This window comes from Hyla sarda, unplaced genomic scaffold (assembly GCF_029499605.1).
Source record: "Hyla sarda isolate aHylSar1 unplaced genomic scaffold, aHylSar1.hap1 scaffold_1058, whole genome shotgun sequence".
NCBI lineage: Eukaryota > Metazoa > Chordata > Amphibia > Anura > Hylidae > Hyla > Hyla sarda.
In genome coordinates this window covers 88,868-110,852 of record NW_026607677.1, presented here as the reverse complement: position 1 = coordinate 110,852, position 21,985 = coordinate 88,868, and the positions used below count along the sequence as shown (strand labels likewise).

The 21,985-nt window shown below is 44.4% G+C and overlaps 4 non-coding genes and 2 pseudogenes across 4 annotated transcripts; all 6 read left to right on the top strand.

The window, feature by feature from the left end:
* Nucleotides 1–6,725: 6,725 nt before the first annotated feature.
* Nucleotides 6,726–6,901, top strand: LOC130299624 (U2 spliceosomal RNA; annotated as a pseudogene).
* Nucleotides 6,902–8,988: 2,087 nt separating this feature from the next.
* On the top strand, nucleotides 8,989–9,179 carry LOC130299613 (U2 spliceosomal RNA). The gene has a single exon (XR_008850714.1). It is a non-coding gene; the product is annotated as a U2 spliceosomal RNA (small nuclear RNA).
* A 2,087-nt stretch (nucleotides 9,180–11,266) lies between these two features.
* LOC130299612 (U2 spliceosomal RNA) lies at nucleotides 11,267–11,457 on the top strand. The gene has a single exon (XR_008850713.1). It is a non-coding gene; the product is annotated as a U2 spliceosomal RNA (small nuclear RNA).
* Nucleotides 11,458–13,536: 2,079 nt separating this feature from the next.
* LOC130299573 (U2 spliceosomal RNA) lies at nucleotides 13,537–13,754 on the top strand (annotated as a pseudogene).
* A 5,389-nt stretch (nucleotides 13,755–19,143) lies between these two features.
* On the top strand, nucleotides 19,144–19,329 carry LOC130299623 (U2 spliceosomal RNA). The gene has a single exon (XR_008850723.1). It is a non-coding gene; the product is annotated as a U2 spliceosomal RNA (small nuclear RNA).
* Nucleotides 19,330–21,421: 2,092 nt separating this feature from the next.
* Nucleotides 21,422–21,612, top strand: LOC130299611 (U2 spliceosomal RNA). The gene has a single exon (XR_008850712.1). It is a non-coding gene; the product is annotated as a U2 spliceosomal RNA (small nuclear RNA).
* The last annotated feature ends 373 nt before the right edge of the window (nucleotides 21,613–21,985 follow it).

Sequence of the window (21,985 nt, the reverse complement as noted above, 5' to 3'; positions counted from 1 at the left end):
GGGCCTTGCTGCTGCTGCAGCCAAAAAACAAAAGGTGGTGCTGCTGCTGCTTCTGCTGCTTCTGCTTCTGCTTGTGTCTGGCCCCTGTTGGAGCGTCCAGGCACAGGACTTCTGCTGCTGCTGACTAAATGGCCTCCTTAATTGGATCATTTGAGTAGCCAGCACACCTGTGCAGGTAGGGCATGACATGATAGGCAGCTGCCTTGATAGCGGGTGGGTGCTGAATGTTCCTAATTGACAAAATAAGATTAATGCATATGAAGAAATATAAAATCTCATCCCTTCCCCAATATCGCGCCACACCCCTACCCCTTAATTCCCTGGTTGAACGTGATGGACATATGTCTTTTTTCGACCGTACTAACTATGTAACTATGTAACATAACATGGGGGGGGGGGTCTCCTGGCTGTTCACACAGGTGTGTCATTGCTGTACATTGACCATGCATTGCTTCTGTGGTATTGCAAAGGCAAAGACAAATGCTTCCAGCCATCCATTGCACTAATGGATTGGTCATCAGCTGGCTGTCTATGTCCCGCATCAATATAGACCAAAGTACAGAGGGTTAGGCTATGCTATTGTGCACCTACCTGATGCATCAGAAGGTGCGAGGCCCTTGCTAAATTCTGTGCACAGACTTTGAGATCTATGCTTTAGACTGTATCTAAACCTGCTCCAACATGGACTGACATTCTGGCCTACTTTCAGCCGATGCGACTTGTCTGTCGCTGAACAGTCGCTTTTTATGTATTCAGCACCTATGTATAATGTTGTAAAAATGCTCTAGAAGCTAAAGTCGCAGAAATGTCACACATATTTGGCCTGCAACTTTCTGTGCGACAAATTCAGACAGGAAAAATCAGTATAAATCCTTAGAAAATTATCCCCCAGTGTCTCCATCTGCTGGCGGTATTGAATAAGCATTGCTGCACTGATGGGGTATGCATTAGACGAAAAAAAAGAAGAAAAAGAAGAATAATACGCCCAGAAAAGAGGCGAAAAGGAGAAAAACGTAAAAAAACGTGAAAAAAAGTAAGAGGAAGAGAAGGGAAAAAAAGGTGGAAATGGGTTTAAAAGTGATTTCGGCGGAGAAATATATATATATATATATATATATATATATATATATATATATGCGCACACACACACATAGATATAAACGTATTCTCCGTTGAGATATTGCAGCCGCTGCTGTGTCCAGGCCCAGGAGCCTTAGCACTGTGCTGTGATGTCACTCAATACCACTGACATCACTAGGTGTAAACAACATCTCTCCTTTGCTGTGTATGTGGACTATGGAGCTGTTTGGTGATGTCGTCTATTACGGCCTTCATAGAAGCAACAGGAGATTGTTGCATCCATCTTGAACCCTCAGAACTACAGTGCTATGATGTCACTCACTTCCACAGGCCTTGCAGAGTGTAAACAACAACAACCCAGCTTTGTTGTGTATGTAACCAAAGGGATTTGTGATGTCACCTAGAACCTTCACAGCAGCGACAGCTTTATGAGGAGCATCAGCACTGCTCTGCCTGAGCAGAACCATCACCGCCATAGGTTGTCAAATAACCCGGATTTAACCCACACAGGTAAGTCCAATGGGGTGCAGGCATGTCCTCTATGCTTACAGCTTCCCGTGGGTGTTGGTTTGATACCGTTTGGGGACAGCCAAGGAGGCATCTGCAGGCAACAAAGGTAGGTGTGTGCTTGTGTGTGTGTTTCCTATGCAGATCCTAAGCCCAGTGTCACATGCAAGTAGGAGGAGTAAGAAGGGTTCCTGGCAAATCCGGGTTATGGATTGCATTTAAAAAGGCCCCGTGGGAGTGCAATGGGCCCCTGTCTTGCTGCTTAGCAATAATGGTATGGGTTTAGGTTCTGCTGTGTGTACTGGTGGTTTGACTGCCCCCCAGCCCAGAGTGTGCATGGAAAATTGTCTGGCAGCCTCCCTGACAGCAAGCAGTGATAGTGCCCATGAAGGGGACCTTGTTGGGCCCGCCCCTTTCACGGTTATCGCTTCTCGGCCTTTTGGCTAGATCAAGTGTCTGGTCAGGAGGATCCTGGGAGTTTGTCCTACCTTTTCCAAGGGGGGCTGCTTACGAGGAACCGAAAAGGCGATCGACAAGATGGGTGTTCGCATCCGTTACCTTACATCCGGTGAAACGCGGATTCGTTTTTCCTTTCGCTTTGATGTTGATGAAGACAAGCAAGAACTCGTCCAACTTTCTTATTTTGTGAAAGAAACTCTCTACAAGCTTCTTGGGGTGAAGAAAGAGAACATCGTCTGTCTCAGAGATCCTCGGAAGGGCAGCTTCATCCTAACTCTGGACTCTGCTTATGCATGCCAGAATCTTTTTGAGAAGCTGAAAAGCAATCAAGACCTTGCTGAGCTTGATGGGATCACGGTCACAGTGTTGTATACTGGAGGCGATATTCCTCTAGTTGTGTGTATGCACAATCCCTTTGTGACTGTGTCCCCATATTGAGCTCTTTTTGGGGAAATACTGCAGTTCTGTTAAGTATTCCCATAAGGTGATGAATTCAGAAGACCTATGGACGGGGAAACATAAGTTTTTTGTGAAAATGAAGGAGGATGCTACTGGCATTGGAGGGTTGTGTCATCCACCCTCCAACTTTTCTATCGGTCGGGATAAGGGCTATTTGTTTTATCCCGAGATGCCTACTTTTTGTAGGAAATGTAAGAAATTCGGACATACTATGGAAGTTTGCACGGACACTACAGTTCGCTGTGGTCGGTGCAATCAAGAAGGCCATGTTTCTAAGGACTGTGCTAAAATCGTCTGCAACATTTGTGGTGAAGAAGGCCATGCCTTTAAAGATTGCAGTCTCCGTTCCAGTGTAGCTAGATCGTGGGCTGACCGTTGTAGCGGGGAGAGTGGGTGTAGTGCAAGCTGAAGTACCACCTGCGAAAGCACCCCAGCGGTCTGAGGCGCCTTCAGAAAAGCCGGCTGTAACTTCTCATGTCGTGGCGGAGCTTATGGACCTTTCTGCTGTGCCTGAGACAGAGGGGAGACCTTCTGTGGAGGGTTCTGGTGGTGGAGGGTCACTAGTGAGCAGTGAAGCCATGGAGGTTGGCGTGAAGGAGATCAAGCGAAGAAGGAACTTGGAGATGAGCCACAACTTGGGCATTAAACGGCCTGTCAAAAAAAGCTCAGACGAATGTGAGGACAGTCAACATGCATGGAGGCCTTCTATAAGATCAGCGTCCGATCCAAAAAATATCAAAGAGTTCGAAAGCCCGGAGTCACCTGTGGGTTTCATATCGGACTCAAACTCCAGTAGCGAATAGCTTCCTTAAAGTGCTCCTCTCTTAATGTGAGAGGTCTAAAGAGCCCTACGAGAAGGGCTGCTTTGTTTAGTTTTTTAGAGACCTTGGACTGTTCTCTGTTCTTTTTACAAGAATGTGGAATTGAACATAGTCCAAATTATGAGGACCTTTGTCGTAGCTGGACTTTGGGACCATCGGTCTGGTCGGGTGACAATCTGAACAGATCTTCAGGTGTTGGGATCTTGTTTAGAGGTTCAGATGTACAAGTTTTGTCCTTCTTAGAAATTATACCTGGTAGAGCGCTATTAGTTAATATTAAGTACAATGGCTCAGAGATTAAGCTTTTTAACATCTATGCTTCTCCTGAAAAAAATGAGAGAGCCGACTTGATTAATGATATTCAGGCTTTTATCCCAGGTTCAACACCTATTTTAATGGCTGGAGATTTTAATTGTTGTATGAGTGGTGATCATCGTGAGAGTGGAAGTGTGCATGTCAGAGTGGATAAAACAGAGAAACAGATTAAGAGTATGACTGAGGATTTTAACTTTACCGATGTCTGGAGGAGAAAATACCCAGACGACCCTGGTTACACATGGGAAAATAATGTCTGCAAATCCAGGATTGATTTTATTTTTTTATCGGAAAGTTTTAATCTAGTTGAGGTTTCTCTTTTATCGAATATTTTCTCTGATCATAAGTTATTACATGCACATGTCACTTTACCTGGCCTAGAGAAAGGCAGAGGCGTTTGGAAGCTCAACACTACTTTATTAGAGGACATGAAAACAAAAAATGATTTTATTGCTGCTTATAACAAATGGAGATTGCGTCAATCCCAATATAAAAATATTTTGGATTGGTGGGAGGATGTTAAAAAGTGGACTAAACTGTTTTTTATCCGTGTGGGCATCCAAAAGGCTAAGGAGAAAAAGTTATGGTTTAAAATGTTAAACACTAAAATCCAAACATATTATAAACTAAAGCAAGCCGGGCTTGAGATGGATGATGTTATTGCTCAGACAAAGAATGAAATAAAAAATGCCATTAGTCAAAAAGGAAAAGAAATGATTTTTAACAGCAAGGTGCAATGTCTGGAGAATGATGAAAAGTGTTCGAGATTCTTTTTTAAGAAGGTGGTGGGAAAGAAAGAAATGATATCTGTAATAGAAGGGAAGATAACTAATGAAGAGATGTTGCGAGAAGCACAAGTATTTTATCAGGAGCTTTTTAATAAAAAAGATATTGATATTTCCTTTACTAATGATGTTTTAGATACCTTGGATTCAAAACTTGACAAAACTGACCAAGAGAGCCTTTGTGATGAAATCTTTTTACCTGAACTTTTAAGCACTTTTAAGAGTTTTTTAAATGGTAAAACACCTGGTTCGGATGGGTTGCCAGTTGAATTTTATCTGTGTTTTTGGTCCATTTTAAAAGATGATCTTTTAGGTATTTTTAACTGTGCTTTTAAATCTGAGATTTTACCTGCGTCCTGGAGAGATGGTGTTGTTACTCTGATTTTTAAAAAAGGAGACATCTCTAAATTAGAAAATTGGAGGCCTATTACCCTGCTAAATACAGACTATAAGGTTTTAGCAAAAATTTTAGCAAATAGGCTCAAGCAGGTAATTTCTAAGGTTATACACAGTGACCAAGTATGCGGAGTACCTGGAAGGAAAATAAGTGATCATCTAAACCTTGTAAAAGATGTTTTATGGTATCAGAAACAATGTGATCAGAAATTGGCAATTTTATCCTTGGATTTTCAAAAGGCTTATGACCGTGTTTCTCATGATTTTTTATGGTTGGTTTTAAAGAAAATGAATTTTCCTGATTTTATTGTTGGAAAAATTGCACTTTTATATAAAAACTGTTTTAGTCGTATTTTAATTAACGGTTTTTTATCCCAAGAGGTATGTTTACAGTCTGGGGTGAAACAGGGGTGCCCCCTATCACCCATTCTTTTCATATGTGCAATAGAACCTCTGTTGAATGTTTTGAGAAAAGATAAGCTCATTAGAGGAGTGCCAATCCCTGGAAGTGGAGGACAGAGCGTAAAGACGATAGCATACATGGATGATGTTAATATTCTATGTCCAGATGAACCATCCCTGAAACGTGCTATCAGACAGACAGAATTTTTTTGTGAGGGCTCTGGCTTCAAATTAAATAAAAATAAATGTGATTGCTTTGCAATAGGGAATTGGGGCAATACGGAGGTGAATGTGCAATATGATAAAATCAAAATCTTGGGTGTCATCTTTGACAATGAAAATAATGGAGAGGAAAGCTGGTCCATCGTCAAAGAGAAAGTGCAAAAGAAAATAAGTTTTTGGAAAATGAGGAAATTAACAATAGAAGGAAAAGTACTGATAATGAAAGCTTTGTTGCTACCTATCATGCTATATTTAAGCTTGGTTTTCCCACCGAGTGAACGCACCTTAAAGTTTTTAAACAAGATTTGCTTTTATTTTTTATGGGGGTCTAAAATGGATAAACTCAGGAGAGATGTAATGATGAAGACAAAGAAATTGGGGGGTAAGGATGTGCCTGATTTAAAAAGGTTTTTATATATTCACTTTTTTTCTATGTGTTTTAATGGCTTGCAAAGAAACTGTTATTGGTCTTATTTTTTAAAATATGCTGCAGGTCACATTTTTAGAAAAAGAAAGTGGATAACCTTACCTTTAACGTCCCCAATCTTATTTATTCCCCCAGCGCACTATGTGGTTTTAGAAAAGATTATTCGTATTTATGGCATTGCTAATTTTAGTCAAGAAATTTGTAGTAATGCACGAAAATTAGTTCCTGAAATCAGGAAGATAGAACAGATTTGCTTAATATCTAATTATTCCACTGAGAAATCTCTAAGAGTTTGGAGGATGGTGAATATGGGATTCTTATCTAATGACTTAAAAGATCTGGCCTGGCAGATAGCACATCAATGTTTGCCTACCAGAGAATTCCAACACAGAAGAGGATTGTGTCGTAGTGCAAAGTGCCCGAGAATGGGGTGTCCTAGTGAGGAAACAGTTTTACACCTTTTTTGGAACTGTTTTTACGCCCAAGAGATATGGCATTTGATAGGACCCTTACTAAAATTCATTTCTGATCTTAATTTTTTAAATCATGAAGTTATTTTATATGGATTTTATAATGTTTTATCTGTGGAAAAGTCTCGGGTTTTGTGGATTAGTATAAATTGTATTAAAATTGCACTATGGAAGACGAGGAATATTCTTCTTTTTAAAAGAGACACTATTACCTCTAAAGATTGTGTTCGCCTAGCTCTTAGTGAGATGTATGTTTTCTATTTATTGGATAAAAAAAGATTAGGTCACAAAGTGGCTAAAAGTCTTTGGAATCTACATCTGTGGAATATGCTTTTAGCAGACTAAGTATAATCTGGACTGCGTAAGGTCTTTTAGTCTAAGAATATTATATCTAAAAGTAAAAAATCTGTTCTTATCAGTTTAATATCTGATACGTCCCCTATCTGGGGACCATATATTAAATGGATTTTTGAGAACGGGGGCCGATTTCGAAGCTTGCTTCCGTCGCCCTATGCATTGACCCGATATGGCAGTATCTTCGGGTACAGTGCACCACCCCCTTACAGGGTTAAAAAGAAAGATTCCTACTTTCATTGCTACCTGCTTGCTGGCTAGCCAGCTAGCCAGCCCTGTGGGCCTTGCTGCTGCTGCAGCCAAAAAACAAAAGGTGGTGCTGCTGCTGCTTCTGCTGCTTCTGCTTCTGCTTGTGTCTGGCCCCTGTTGGAGCGTCCAGGCACAGGACTTCTGCTGCTGCTGACTAAATGGCCTCCTTAATTGGATCATTTGAGTAGCCAGCACACCTGTGCAGGTAGGGCATGACATGATAGGCAGCTGCCTTGATAGCGGGTGGGTGCTGAATGTTCCTAATTGACAAAATAAGATTAATGCTTATGAAGAAATATAAAATCTCATCCCTTCCCCAATATCGCGCCACACCCCTACCCCTTAATTCCCTGGTTGAACGTGATGGACATATGTCTTTTTTCGACCGTACTAACTATGTAACTATGTAACATAACATGGGGGGGGGGGGGTCTCCTGGCTGTTCACACAGGTGTGTCATTGCTGTACATTGACCATGCATTGCTTCTGTGGTATTGCAAAGGCAAAGACAAATGCTTCCAGCCATCCATTGCACTAATGGATTGGTCATCAGCTGGCTGTCTATGTCCCGCATCAATATAGACCAAAGTACAGAGGGTTAGGCTATGCTATTGTGCACCTACCTGATGCATCAGAAGGTGCGAGGCCCTTGCTAAATTCTGTGCACAGACTTTGAGATCTATGCTTTAGACTGTATCTAAACCTGCTCCAACATGGACTGACATTCTGGCCTACTTTCAGCCGATGCGACTTGTCTGTCGCTGAACAGTCGCTTTTTATGTATTCAGCACCTATGTATAATGTTGTAAAAATGCTCTAGAAGCTAAAGTCGCAGAAATGTCACACATATTTGGCCTGCAACTTTCTGTGCGACAAATTCAGACAGGAAAAATCAGTATAAATCCTTAGAAAATTATCCCCCAGTGTCTCCATCTGCTGGCGGTATTGAATAAGCATTGCTGCACTGATGGGGTATGCATTAGACGAAAAAAAAGAAGAAAAAGAAGAATAATACGCCCAGAAAAGAGGCGAAAAGGAGAAAAACGTAAAAAAACGTGAAAAAAAGTAAGAGGAAGAGAAGGGAAAAAAAGGTGGAAATGGGTTTAAAAGTGATTTCGGCGGAGAAATATATATATATATATATATATATATATATATATATATATATATGCGCACACACACACATAGATATAAACGTATTCTCCGTTGAGATATTGCAGCCGCTGCTGTGTCCAGGCCCAGGAGCCTTAGCACTGTGCTGTGATGTCACTCAATACCACTGACATCACTAGGTGTAAACAACATCTCTCCTTTGCTGTGTATGTGACTATGGAGCTGTTTGGTGATGTCGTCTATTACGGCCTTCATAGAAGCAACAGGAGATTGTTGCATCCATCTTGAACCCTCAGAACTACAGTGCTATGATGTCACTCACTTCCACAGGCCTTGCAGAGTGTAAACAACAACAACCCAGCTTTGTTGTGTATGTAACCAAAGGGATTTGTGATGTCACCTAGAACCTTCACAGCAGCGACAGCTTTATGAGGAGCATCAGCACTGCTCTGCCTGAGCAGAACCATCACCGCCATAGGTTGTCAAATAACCCGGATTTAACCCACACAGGTAAGTCCAATGGGGTGCAGGCATGTCCTCTATGCTTACAGCTTCCCGTGGGTGTTGGTTTGATACCGTTTGGGGACAGCCAAGGAGGCATCTGCAGGCAACAAAGGTAGGTGTGTGCTTGTGTGTGTGTTTCCTATGCAGATCCTAAGCCCAGTGTCACATGCAAGTAGGAGGAGTAAGAAGGGTTCCTGGCAAATCCGGGTTATGGATTGCATTTAAAAAGGCCCCGTGGGAGTGCAATGGGCCCCTGTCTTGCTGCTTAGCAATAATGGTATGGGTTTAGGTTCTGCTGTGTGTACTGGTGGTTGACTGCCCCCCAGCCCAGAGTGTGCATGGAAAATTGTCTGGCAGCCTCCCTGACAGCAAGCAGTGATAGTGCCCATGAAGGGGACCTTGTTGGGCCCGCCCCTTTCACGGTTATCGCTTCTCGGCCTTTTGGCTAAGATCAAGTGTAGTATCTGTTCTTATCAGTTTAATATCTGATACGTCCCCTATCTGGGGACCATATATTAAATGGATTTTTGAGAACGGGGGCCGATTTCGAAGCTTGCTTCCGTCGCCCTATGCATTGACCCGATATGGCAGTATCTTCGGGTACAGTGCACCACCCCCTTACAGGGTTAAAAAGAAAGATTCCTACTTTCATTGCTACCTGCTTGCTGGCTAGCCAGCTAGCCAGCCCTGTGGGCCTTGCTGCTGCTGCAGCCAAAAAACAAAAGGTGGTGCTGCTGCTGCTTCTGCTGCTTCTGCTTCTGCTTGTGTCTGGCCCCTGTTGGAGCGTCCAGGCACAGGACTTCTGCTGCTGCTGACTAAATGGCCTCCTTAATTGGATCATTTGAGTAGCCAGCACACCTGTGCAGGTAGGGCATGACATGATAGGCAGCTGCCTTGATAGCGGGTGGGTGCTGAATGTTCCTAATTGACAAAATAAGATTAATGCTTATGAAGAAATATAAAATCTCATCCCTTCCCCAATATCGCGCCACACCCCTACCCCTTAATTCCCTGGTTGAACGTGATGGACATATGTCTTTTTTCGACCGTACTAACTATGTAACTATGTAACATAACATGGGGGGGGGGGGTCTCCTGGCTGTTCACACAGGTGTGTCATTGCTGTACATTGACCATGCATTGCTTCTGTGGTATTGCAAAGGCAAAGACAAATGCTTCCAGCCATCCATTGCACTAATGGATTGGTCATCAGCTGGCTGTCTATGTCCCGCATCAATATAGACCAAAGTACAGAGGGTTAGGCTATGCTATTGTGCACCTACCTGATGCATCAGAAGGTGCGAGGCCCTTGCTAAATTCTGTGCACAGACTTTGAGATCTATGCTTTAGACTGTATCTAAACCTGCTCCAACATGGACTGACATTCTGGCCTACTTTCAGCCGATGCGACTTGTCTGTCGCTGAACAGTCGCTTTTTATGTATTCAGCACCTATGTATAATGTTGTAAAAATGCTCTAGAAGCTAAAGTCGCAGAAATGTCACACATATTTGGCCTGCAACTTTCTGTGCGACAAATTCAGACAGGAAAAATCAGTATAAATCCTTAGAAAATTATCCCCCAGTGTCTCCATCTGCTGGCGGTATTGAATAAGCATTGCTGCACTGATGGGGTATGCATTAGACGAAAAAAAAGAAGAAAAAGAAGAATAATACGCCCAGAAAAGAGGCGAAAAGGAGAAAAACGTAAAAAAACGTGAAAAAAAAGTAAGAGGAAGAGAAGGGAAAAAAAGGTGGAAATGGGTTTAAAAGTGATTTCGGCGGAGAAATATATATATATATATATATATATATATATATATATATATATATGCGCACACACACACATAGATATAAACGTATTCTCCGTTGAGATATTGCAGCCGCTGCTGTGTCCAGGCCCAGGAGCCTTAGCACTGTGCTGTGATGTCACTCAATACCACTGACATCACTAGGTGTAAACAACATCTCTCCTTTGCTGTGTATGTGACTATGGAGCTGTTTGGTGATGTCGTCTATTACGGCCTTCATAGAAGCAACAGGAGATTGTTGCATCCATCTTGAACCCTCAGAACTACAGTGCTATGATGTCACTCACTTCCACAGGCCTTGCAGAGTGTAAACAACAACAACCCAGCTTTGTTGTGTATGTAACCAAAGGGATTTGTGATGTCACCTAGAACCTTCACAGCAGCGACAGCTTTATGAGGAGCATCAGCACTGCTCTGCCTGAGCAGAACCATCACCGCCATAGGTTGTCAAATAACCCGGATTTAACCCACACAGGTAAGTCCAATGGGGTGCAGGCATGTCCTCTATGCTTACAGCTTCCCGTGGGTGTTGGTTTGATACCGTTTGGGGACAGCCAAGGAGGCATCTGCAGGCAACAAAGGTAGGTGTGTGCTTGTGTGTGTGTTTCCTATGCAGATCCTAAGCCCAGTGTCACATGCAAGTAGGAGGAGTAAGAAGGGTTCCTGGCAAATCCGGGTTATGGATTGCATTTAAAAAGGCCCCGTGGGAGTGCAATGGGCCCCTGTCTTGCTGCTTAGCAATAATGGTATGGGTTTAGGTTCTGCTGTGTGTACTGGTGGTTGACTGCCCCCCAGCCCAGAGTGTGCATGGAAAATTGTCTGGCAGCCTCCCTGACAGCAAGCAGTGATAGTGCCCATGAAGGGGACCTTGTTGGGCCCGCCCCTTTCACGGTTATCGCTTCTCGGCCTTTTGGCTAAGATCAAGTGTAGTATCTGTTCTTATCAGTTTAATATCTGATACGTCCCCTATCTGGGGACCATATATTAAATGGATTTTTGAGAACGGGGGCCGATTTCGAAGCTTGCTTCCGTCGCCCTATGCATTGACCCGATATGGCAGTATCTTCGGGTACAGTGCACCACCCCCTTACAGGGTTAAAAAGAAAGATTCCTACTTTCATTGCTACCTGCTTGCTGGCTAGCCAGCTAGCCAGCCCTGTGGGCCTTGCTGCTGCTGCAGCCAAAAAACAAAAGGTGGTGCTGCTTCTGCTGCTTCTGCTTCTGCTTGTGTCTGGCCCCTGTTGGAGCGTCCAGGCACAGGACTTCTGCTGCTGCTGACTAAATGGCCTCCTTAATTGGATCATTTGAGTAGCCAGCACACCTGTGCAGGTAGGGCATGACATGATAGGCAGCTGCCTTGATAGCGGGTGGGTGCTGAATGTTCCTAATTGACAAAATAAGATTAATGCTTATGAAGAAATATAAAATCTCATCCCTTCCCCAATATCGCGCCACACCCCTACCCCTTAATTCCCTGGTTGAACGTGATGGACATATGTCTTTTTTCGACCGTACTAACTATGTAACTATGTAACATAACATGGGGGGGGGGGTCTCCTGGCTGTTCACACAGGTGTGTCATTGCTGTACATTGACCATGCATTGCTTCTGTGGTATTGCAAAGGCAAAGACAAATGCTTCCAGCCATCCATTGCACTAATGGATTGGTCATCAGCTGGCTGTCTATGTCCCGCATCAATATAGACCAAAGTACAGAGGGTTAGGCTATGCTATTGTGCACCTACCTGATGCATCAGAAGGTGCGAGGCCCTTGCTAAATTCTGTGCACAGACTTTGAGATCTATGCTTTAGACTGTATCTAAACCTGCTCCAACATGGACTGACATTCTGGCCTACTTTCAGCCGATGCGACTTGTCTGTCGCTGAACAGTCGCTTTTTATGTATTCAGCACCTATGTATAATGTTGTAAAAATGCTCTAGAAGCTAAAGTCGCAGAAATGTCACACATATTTGGCCTGCAACTTTCTGTGCGACAAATTCAGACAGGAAAAATCAGTATAAATCCTTAGAAAATTATCCCCCAGTGTCTCCATCTGCTGGCGGTATTGAATAAGCATTGCTGCACTGATGGGGTATGCATTAGACGAAAAAAAAGAAGAAAAAGAAGAATAATACGCCCAGAAAAGAGGCGAAAAGGAGAAAAACGTAAAAAAACGTGAAAAAAAGTAAGAGGAAGAGAAGGGAAAAAAAGGTGGAAATGGGTTTAAAAGTGATTTCGGCGGAGAAATATATATATATATATATATATATATATATATATATATATATATGCGCACACACACACATAGATATAAACGTATTCTCCGTTGAGATATTGCAGCCGCTGCTGTGTCCAGGCCCAGGAGCCTTAGCACTGTGCTGTGATGTCACTCAATACCACTGACATCACTAGGTGTAAACAACATCTCTCCTTTGCTGTGTATGTGACTATGGAGCTGTTTGGTGATGTCGTCTATTACGGCCTTCATAGAAGCAACAGGAGATTGTTGCATCCATCTTGAACCCTCAGAACTACAGTGCTATGATGTCACTCACTTCCACAGGCCTTGCAGAGTGTAAACAACAACAACCCAGCTTTGTTGTGTATGTAACCAAAGGGATTTGTGATGTCACCTAGAACCTTCACAGCAGCGACAGCTTTATGAGGAGCATCAGCACTGCTCTGCCTGAGCAGAACCATCACCGCCATAGGTTGTCAAATAACCCGGATTTAACCCACACAGGTAAGTCCAATGGGGTGCAGGCATGTCCTCTATGCTTACAGCTTCCCGTGGGTGTTGGTTTGATACCGTTTGGGGACAGCCAAGGAGGCATCTGCAGGCAACAAAGGTAGGTGTGTGCTTGTGTGTGTGTTTCCTATGCAGATCCTAAGCCCAGTGTCACATGCAAGTAGGAGGAGTAAGAAGGGTTCCTGGCAAATCCGGGTTATGGATTGCATTTAAAAAGGCCCCGTGGGAGTGCAATGGGCCCCTGTCTTGCTGCTTAGCAATAATGGTATGGGTTTAGGTTCTGCTGTGTGTACTGGTGGTTGACTGCCCCCCAGCCCAGAGTGTGCATGGAAAATTGTCTGGCAGCCTCCCTGACAGCAAGCAGTGATAGTGCCCATGAAGGGGACCTTGTTGGGCCCGCCCCTTTCACGGTTATCGCTTCTCGGCCTTTTGGCTAAGATCAAGTGTAGTATCTGCATTTGGTCTGGTCGGAAGGTGTCTGTGGTACCCCGCTTCTCGGCCTTGGGGGATTGTCTCTCCTTACGGAGGGACTTCACCCCCTTGCTGCTATTGGGGAGCGGGCTTAGTCCACAGACAACGGGTTGCGATCCCCCTGTCTCTGGGACCTTGTGTCTCAGAAGGCATTTTCGGTACGTTGAGCGTTACCTGTAGCTTCGGAAGCACCTAGGGTACCCCCGACCTCTGCCTTGGGTAAGGGTTACGCTTTTATAGCGGGATTCCGAGCCCCTGCTGCTATTGGGGAAGGGGCTTAGTCCCTGGGTGTGGAAGATGCCGTTCTCCTGGGCTTTCCCCTCTGGGGAAATGTCGATGCGAAATACCATCCGCATAGAGGTGTCGGAGAGCCATCGTCAGTTGAAGAACCTCCGCTTCATTGCGGAGGTGATTCTTCTTGACTACTTCCGCCTCAATAGGGAGGACATCCTGTGTCTAAATGACCAGGAAAGCCGTGGCCTGTATACCGTCACCTTCACGGCCACGGCGTGTTGCGATAACATCTATGCAACCTTGTCTGGTGCGGACCAGAGGGACGATCGACTCGACGGTCTTTCGTTCCAGTTCCTCTATGGTGAGGAACATATACCGTTGGTGGTGGCTATGCACAGCCCTCATGTGACCACGGAGGATATAGCCACTTTTCTTCGACGATACTGCGAAGAGGTGCGATTCGCAAACAAAATCTTGAACTCCGTGCGGTTCTGGAACGGCAAGAGGAAGTTCTGGGTCAAGCTCCGTAAGGATCCCGGTGGTATTGGGGGTCTTTGCCATCCGCCCCCAAATTTTGCCATCGGGAGAGTTCGGGGCTTCCTGTTCTATCCTCAAATGCCTATGTATTGCCGAAATTGCTTGAGGTTTGGCCACACCCAGGAGACCTGCGGCGCGGAGCGTGTGATTCGCTGCAATAGGTGTGGCCAAGAAGGTCACATAGCCTCAAGATGTAGCCATACGATAAGGTGCAACCTCTGCGGAGAGGAAAATCACGATTTTAATTCCTGTCCCCATAAAGCAAAAACTACGATGGGTGGGTCAAGGCTGGGCCCACCCAAAGAGGGGACAGGACAAAAGACGTCCTTTTTTAAGATGCCCAAACCCCAGATCGCAGGTACTGATGGGTCCAGGCCCAAGACCTCTGGTGCTCCATCGGGGGGCCCACCGGTGGTAGTGCTAGGGGGAGGCCATGGGGATTCCACGAAGCCCGGGCGGGTGATCGAGTTTACTGCCCGGGAAATTGAAAGACGTCGATCGACTTCCTACCTGGCTCAAGAGCCCGCCAAAACTTCTGAAGGGGGCTCACCTGTGGCGGGTGGCAGCCGACGGGCCTCGGTGGGGGCAGAGGTGGACCCAAAATTGCAGCATAAGCCAGGTACTGGCTTGGCCCAGGGTCGCCCTGCTCCGGACGAAGAGGCCCCGGTGAAAGCCCGCCGGAAGGGGAGCCAGGTGGCCAGGTCTGAGCCCGGTCCTGTTACTCCGCCTATACAGGACAGGGCCAAGAAGACAAGTGGCGCCAAACCAGGGTTTGCTGCCCCGCCAGCAGTGGACCCGGTGGGTAAAACTGGCCATCGTCGATCGATGGGGAAGTTGGAGCAACAGTCCTCAGCAACGCTTGCTGGGGAACAAGCGATGAAAACTTCCCAAGGTAGCGGCAAAGGTTCCGGAAAAGAGGCCTCACAGGCCCCTGTGCAGCAGTTCCAGTCGTCAAAAGATGAAAGCAGACGCAGATCCATCAGCCGGGGGCCAGAGATTACATCGAGTGAGAGCAACACAGAGGATATGGACAGCAGTGTGACATTTAAAAGACAAAGAGAAGAAGAAGAGGAAGACATTCAAAGGAAAGCGGCGTGCCGTAGTTCGGACGAGAGCGAGCTCAGGGTCGGGGCATCATCGATCTCAAGCTCCGACCCTCAGAACATCAAGGAGCTGATGACCCCGCAGGCGGGGGATGACGGTATGCAGCTTATTATTGACTTTGATTCTCCAAGCACGGACTCTCCATAAACTATGCCTATCCCTGTAAAAATTGCCTCACTCAATGTGAGGTCCTTAAAGAGCCCTGATCGCAGGGCTGCTTTATTTTCTTATCTAGAGACATGTGACTTTGACCTTTGCCTGCTACAAGAATGTGGAATCCCTAGTAAAATGGACTATAAAGACTTAAAAGAAGACTGGAAGCTGGGCCCATCCATATGGTCCGGTGCAAATGACTGTCGTTCTGTGGGTGTTGGGCTGCTCTGCCGAGGCCAGTCCTTTTCTATTCATACAGTAACTGAGATTGTGCCTGGCAGAGCTCTTTTAATTCATCTATATTTTAATGGACTTTTAATTCGTGTTTTAAATGTGTATGCCCCTCCTGATAAACAGGAGCGGGCAGAACTATTTGAAATTTTACCACTGTTTTGTGTTGGGTCTTCCCCCCTGCTGGTGGGAGGTGATTTTAACTGCATACGTGATGGGGAACACCGGCAGGGTGGGGATATTAATCGTAAAGACCGCACTTCTTACCTGCTTAAAAATTTTATTGATGATTTTAATTTGAAAGATTGCTGGAAGGATCTCTTGCCGGAGGACCCGGGCGCCACATGGTCCAATGGAAGAGTGAGCTCCAGAATCGATTTTATTTTTTCCTCTAGAGCTTTTAAACCCCTGAAATGCACGCTCGAGCAGAATATCTTTTCTGATCATAAGCTCCTCTTGGTGGGCCTGGAGCTAGAGGGGGAGCAAAAAGCAAAAAGGGGCCTCTGGAGATTAAACACCACACTCCTAGAGGACCCTGAGATAAAAGAGGAGTTTGTGCGGACCTACCAATGCTGGCAATCACAAAGAAAACCCCACGAGCCTATGCTGCACTGGTGGGAGGGCACCAAATCTAAAATCAGATATTTTTTTATCAAAGCAGGTAAGAAGAAGGCAAAAATGGAAAAACAGTGGTTTTATGTTCTTAACATGCGTTTAAATGTACTTTTTAAATTGAAAGAAGCTGGTATGGATGTAGAAAATGATATTTTAAACCTTAAAACTGAAATAAAACATGCCATAGAAAAGAAAGGGAAACAAATCATTTTTAACTCACATGTGCAGCACCTGGAGGAGGGCGAGAAATGTTCCCGTTTCTTTTTTAAAAAAGTGATGAATAGGAGGGATATCATCCAAAACCTTGAGGGTGAATCCACTCCAAAAGGCATGTTAGATGCAGTTTTTAACTTCTACCAGCTTCTTTTTAATAAGAAAGATCTTAATCCATCCTTTTTAGAACATGTTCTTAATTCCCTTGATTTTAAGCTAGATGTTTTAGACCAGGAGGTTTTATCCCGTGATCTTAACTTAGATGAACTTTTATTTGTTTTTAAAAGTTTTTCTAGTGGGAAGGCCCCTGGGGAAGATGGTTTACCCATCGAATTTTATTTAGCTTTTTGGGATATTTTAAAGGATGATATGGTTTTATTGTATAAAGAAACTTTTATTGTTAATGAACTTCCCCCTTCCTGGAGGAGGGGGATTGTATCATTACTTTTTAAAAAGGGTGAAAAGGATATGCTAAAAAATTGGCGCCCCATCACACTTTTAAATGTCGATTATAAAGTTTTAGCCAAGTTATTAGCTGTCCGTTTTAAACCTTTTATTCATAAATTAATTCACCCAAATCAGGTTTGTGGGGTACCTGGAAGGTCTATAGCTGAATCCCTAAATATTTTAAGAGATGTTTTATGGTATTTTAAGGATAGAAATCAAACTGTAGCAATTTTATCCTTAGACTTTGAAAAAGCCTTTGATAGGGTCTCCCATGAATACCTGTTTTTAGTTCTTAAAAAGATGGCAGTGCCTGAAACGATTTTAAGCCGAATCATGCTTTTATACCGATCCTGTTTTAGTCAAGTCTCTGTTAATGGCTTTTTAACCAGCGGTGTTCCTCTTTTATCAGGTGTCAAACAGGGCTGCCCCCTGTCCCCACTCCTTTTTATTTGCGCAATCGAACCACTGATGGCCCTCCTCAGAAAAGACCGGGTAGTAAGAGGCGTACCGATACCTGGTGGAGGAGGGACCCATCTAAAGGTGTTGGGGTACATGGATGATGTCACCATACTGTGCCCGGACTCTCCATCCATGAGGGGGGCATTGAGGAACACCAGCTATTTCTGCGAGGTCTCTGGTTTTAAGCTAAACACAGATAAATGTGACTGTTTTTATATTGGCTCCTGGGATTCATCCATCACCCCAGGAGTTACAATGCAACAGGATCAAATTAAAGTTTTAGGTATTGTTTTTAACCAGGTCAATGATGGGAGCCCTAACTGGGATTCAGCTATAGCTAAGATGGAGAAGAAGATTTTAATGTGGAATCTTAGAAACCTTACCATGGAGGGGAAGATTTTAATAATAAAGATGGTTTTACTCCCTATTATGCTATACATTGCCATGGTATTTCCTCCATCTATTTTATACATTAAAAAAGTAACTAGAATTGTTTTTACTTTTTTATGGGGTTCAAAAATGGAGAAATTAAAGCGTGATTTTATGTACAAAAGTAAAGATAATGGCGGGAAAGATGTTCCTAACCTTTTTACTTTCTTTTACATAAAGTATTTCTGTTTCTGTTTTAAAATTATTAAATCCGATGGCATTTTTAGCTGCTTTTTAAGGTACGCTGCGGGCATGGTTTTTAAAAGATGGTTGCGCATCCCTCTGAACGCTCCGGTGCTTCTGTGTCCCCCAAAACATTATGTGGTGTTGGAAAAGACAGTCAGGCTCCTAGGTCTCCAAGATTTGGAGCCTGACATACTGGGGGACCAGAGAAAGGTATCAAAGGTCCTCAGGCGGAGTGAGGTTACCCTGGCAGTGTCCAATTTCACACAGGCAAGATCCAAAAAGGTATGGCGGAACGTGTACGGGAAGTTTCTGGCGAATGTACACAGGGATCTTGCCTGGGCAATCGTCCACCAGTGCCTCCCTACTCGTGAGTTCCAGCACAGGCGAGGACTGGTGGCGAGAGCCAAGTGCCCGAGAGATGGCTGCGGAGTGGACGAAACGGTGCTGCACATATTTTGGAACTGCCCTTTTGCACGGGAGCTTTGGAGGAAGGTAGGCCCACTTTTGAAGTGGGCCTGCGGCCTAAAAGATTTTAATCACGAATGTGTCTTTTACGGTCTTTTTAACTGCCCCAATTTTAAACAGCAGATGATCTGCTGGATGATTATTAATTGTTTTAAAAATGCCATCTGGAAAGTTAGGAACATCTTACTTTTTAAACATGATTTTATTGATGTTAAAAACTGTATAAAGCTGGCCCTGAGTGAGATGTACATCTATTACCTAAGAGACAAGAAACAGTTGGGGGCCAGCGAGGCAGCATCCATGTGGTGTCTGCCTCTATGGAACGAAATAACAATATAATCAGTTTTTATGACATTTGTATAATGTTTTATCCTGCCATTTTTATTTTTTCTCCTTTTATTACTGGTTTTATTATTTGTATTTTAAAACTTTTGTGAACCTTTTATTATTTTGCATTTTAAATTTTGTATGGTTTCTTATTTATTCAATAAAATTTTGTTGAAACCTTATCTGTTCTTATCAGTTTAATATCTGATACGTCCCCTATCTGGGGACCATATATTAAATGGATTTTTGAGAACGGGGGCCGATTTCGAAGCTTGCTTCCGTCGCCCTATGCATTGACCCGATATGGCAGTATCTTCGGGTACAGTGCACCACCCCCTTACAGGGTTAAAAAGAAAGATTCCTACTTTCATTGCTACCTGCTTGCTGGCTAGCCAGCTAGCCAGCCCTGTGGGCCTTGCTGCTGCTGCAGCCAAAAAACAAAAGGTGGTGCTGCTGCTGCTTCTGCTGCTTCTGCTTCTGCTTGTGTCTGGCCCCTGTTGGAGCGTCCAGGCACAGGACTTCTGCTGCTGCTGACTAAATGGCCTCCTTAATTGGATCATTTGAGTAGCCAGCACACCTGTGCAGGTAGGGCATGACATGATAGGCAGCTGCCTTGATAGCGGGTGGGTGCTGAATGTTCCTAATTGACAAAATAAGATTAATGCTTATGAAGAAATATAAAATCTCATCCCTTCCCCAATATCGCGCCACACCCCTACCCCTTAATTCCCTGGTTGAACGTGATGGACATATGTCTTTTTTCGACCGTACTAACTATGTAACTATGTAACATAACATGGGGGGGGGGGGGTCTCCTGGCTGTTCACACAGGTGTGTCATTGCTGTACATTGACCATGCATTGCTTCTGTGGTATTGCAAAGGCAAAGACAAATGCTTCCAGCCATCCATTGCACTAATGGATTGGTCATCAGCTGGCTGTCTATGTCCCGCATCAATATAGACCAAAGTACAGAGGGTTAGGCTATGCTATTGTGCACCTACCTGATGCATCAGAAGGTGCGAGGCCCTTGCTAAATTCTGTGCACAGACTTTGAGATCTATGCTTTAGACTGTATCTAAACCTGCTCCAACATGGACTGACATTCTGGCCTACTTTCAGCCGATGCGACTTGTCTGTCGCTGAACAGTCGCTTTTTATGTATTCAGCACCTATGTATAATGTTGTAAAAATGCTCTAGAAGCTAAAGTCGCAGAAATGTCACACATATTTGGCCTGCAACTTTCTGTGCGACAAATTCAGACAGGAAAAATCAGTATAAATCCTTAGAAAATTATCCCCCAGTGTCTCCATCTGCTGGCGGTATTGAATAAGCATTGCTGCACTGATGGGGTATGCATTAGACGAAAAAAAAGAAGAAAAAGAAGAATAATACGCCCAGAAAAGAGGCGAAAAGGAGAAAAACGTAAAAAAACGTGAAAAAAAAGTAAGAGGAAGAGAAGGGAAAAAAAGGTGGAAATGGGTTTAAAAGTGATTTCGGCGGAGAAATATATATATATATATATATATATATATATATATATATATATATATATGCGCACACACACACATAGATATAAACGTATTCTCCGTTGAGATATTGCAGCCGCTGCTGTGTCCAGGCCCAGGAGCCTTAGCACTGTGCTGTGATGTCACTCAATACCACTGACATCACTAGGTGTAAACAACATCTCTCCTTTGCTGTGTATGTGACTATGGAGCTGTTTGGTGATGTCGTCTATTACGGCCTTCATAGAAGCAACAGGAGATTGTTGCATCCATCTTGAACCCTCAGAACTACAGTGCTATGATGTCACTCACTTCCACAGGCCTTGCAGAGTGTAAACAACAACAACCCAGCTTTGTTGTGTATGTAACCAAAGGGATTTGTGATGTCACCTAGAACCTTCACAGCAGCGACAGCTTTATGAGGAGCATCAGCACTGCTCTGCCTGAGCAGAACCATCACCGCCATAGGTTGTCAAATAACCCGGATTTAACCCACACAGGTAAGTCCAATGGGGTGCAGGCATGTCCTCTATGCTTACAGCTTCCCGTGGGTGTTGGTTTGATACCGTTTGGGGACAGCCAAGGAGGCATCTGCAGGCAACAAAGGTAGGTGTGTGCTTGTGTGTGTGTTTCCTATGCAGATCCTAAGCCCAGTGTCACATGCAAGTAGGAGGAGTAAGAAGGGTTCCTGGCAAATCCGGGTTATGGATTGCATTTAAAAAGGCCCCGTGGGAGTGCAATGGGCCCCTGTCTTGCTGCTTAGCAATAATGGTATGGGTTTAGGTTCTGCTGTGTGTACTGGTGGTTGACTGCCCCCCAGCCCAGAGTGTGCATGGAAAATTGTCTGGCAGCCTCCCTGACAGCAAGCAGTGATAGTGCCCATGAAGGGGACCTTGTTGGGCCCGCCCCTTTCACGGTTATCGCTTCTCGGCCTTTTGGCTAAGATCAAGTGTAGTATCTGTTCTTATCAGTTTAATATCTGATACGTCCCCTATCTGGGGACCATATATTAAATGGATTTTTGAGAACGGGGGCCGATTTCGAAGCTTGCTTCCGTCGCCCTATGCATTGACCCGATATGGCAGTATCTTCGGGTACAGTGCACCACCCCCTTACAGGGTTAAAAAGAAAGATTCCTACTTTCATTGCTACCTGCTTGCTGGCTAGCCAGCTAGCCAGCCCTGTGGGCCTTGCTGCTGCTGCAGCCAAAAAACAAAAGGTGGTGCTTCTGCTGCTTCTGCTGCTTCTGCTTGTGTCTGGCCCCTGTTGGAGCGTCCAGGCACAGGACTTCTGCTGCTGCTGACTAAATGGCCTCCTTAATTGGATCATTTGAGTAGCCAGCACACCTGTGCAGGTAGGGCATGACATGATAGGCAGCTGCCTTGATAGCGGGTGGGTGCTGAATGTTCCTAATTGACAAAATAAGATTAATGCTTATGAAGAAATATAAAATCTCATCCCTTCCCCAATATCGCGCCACACC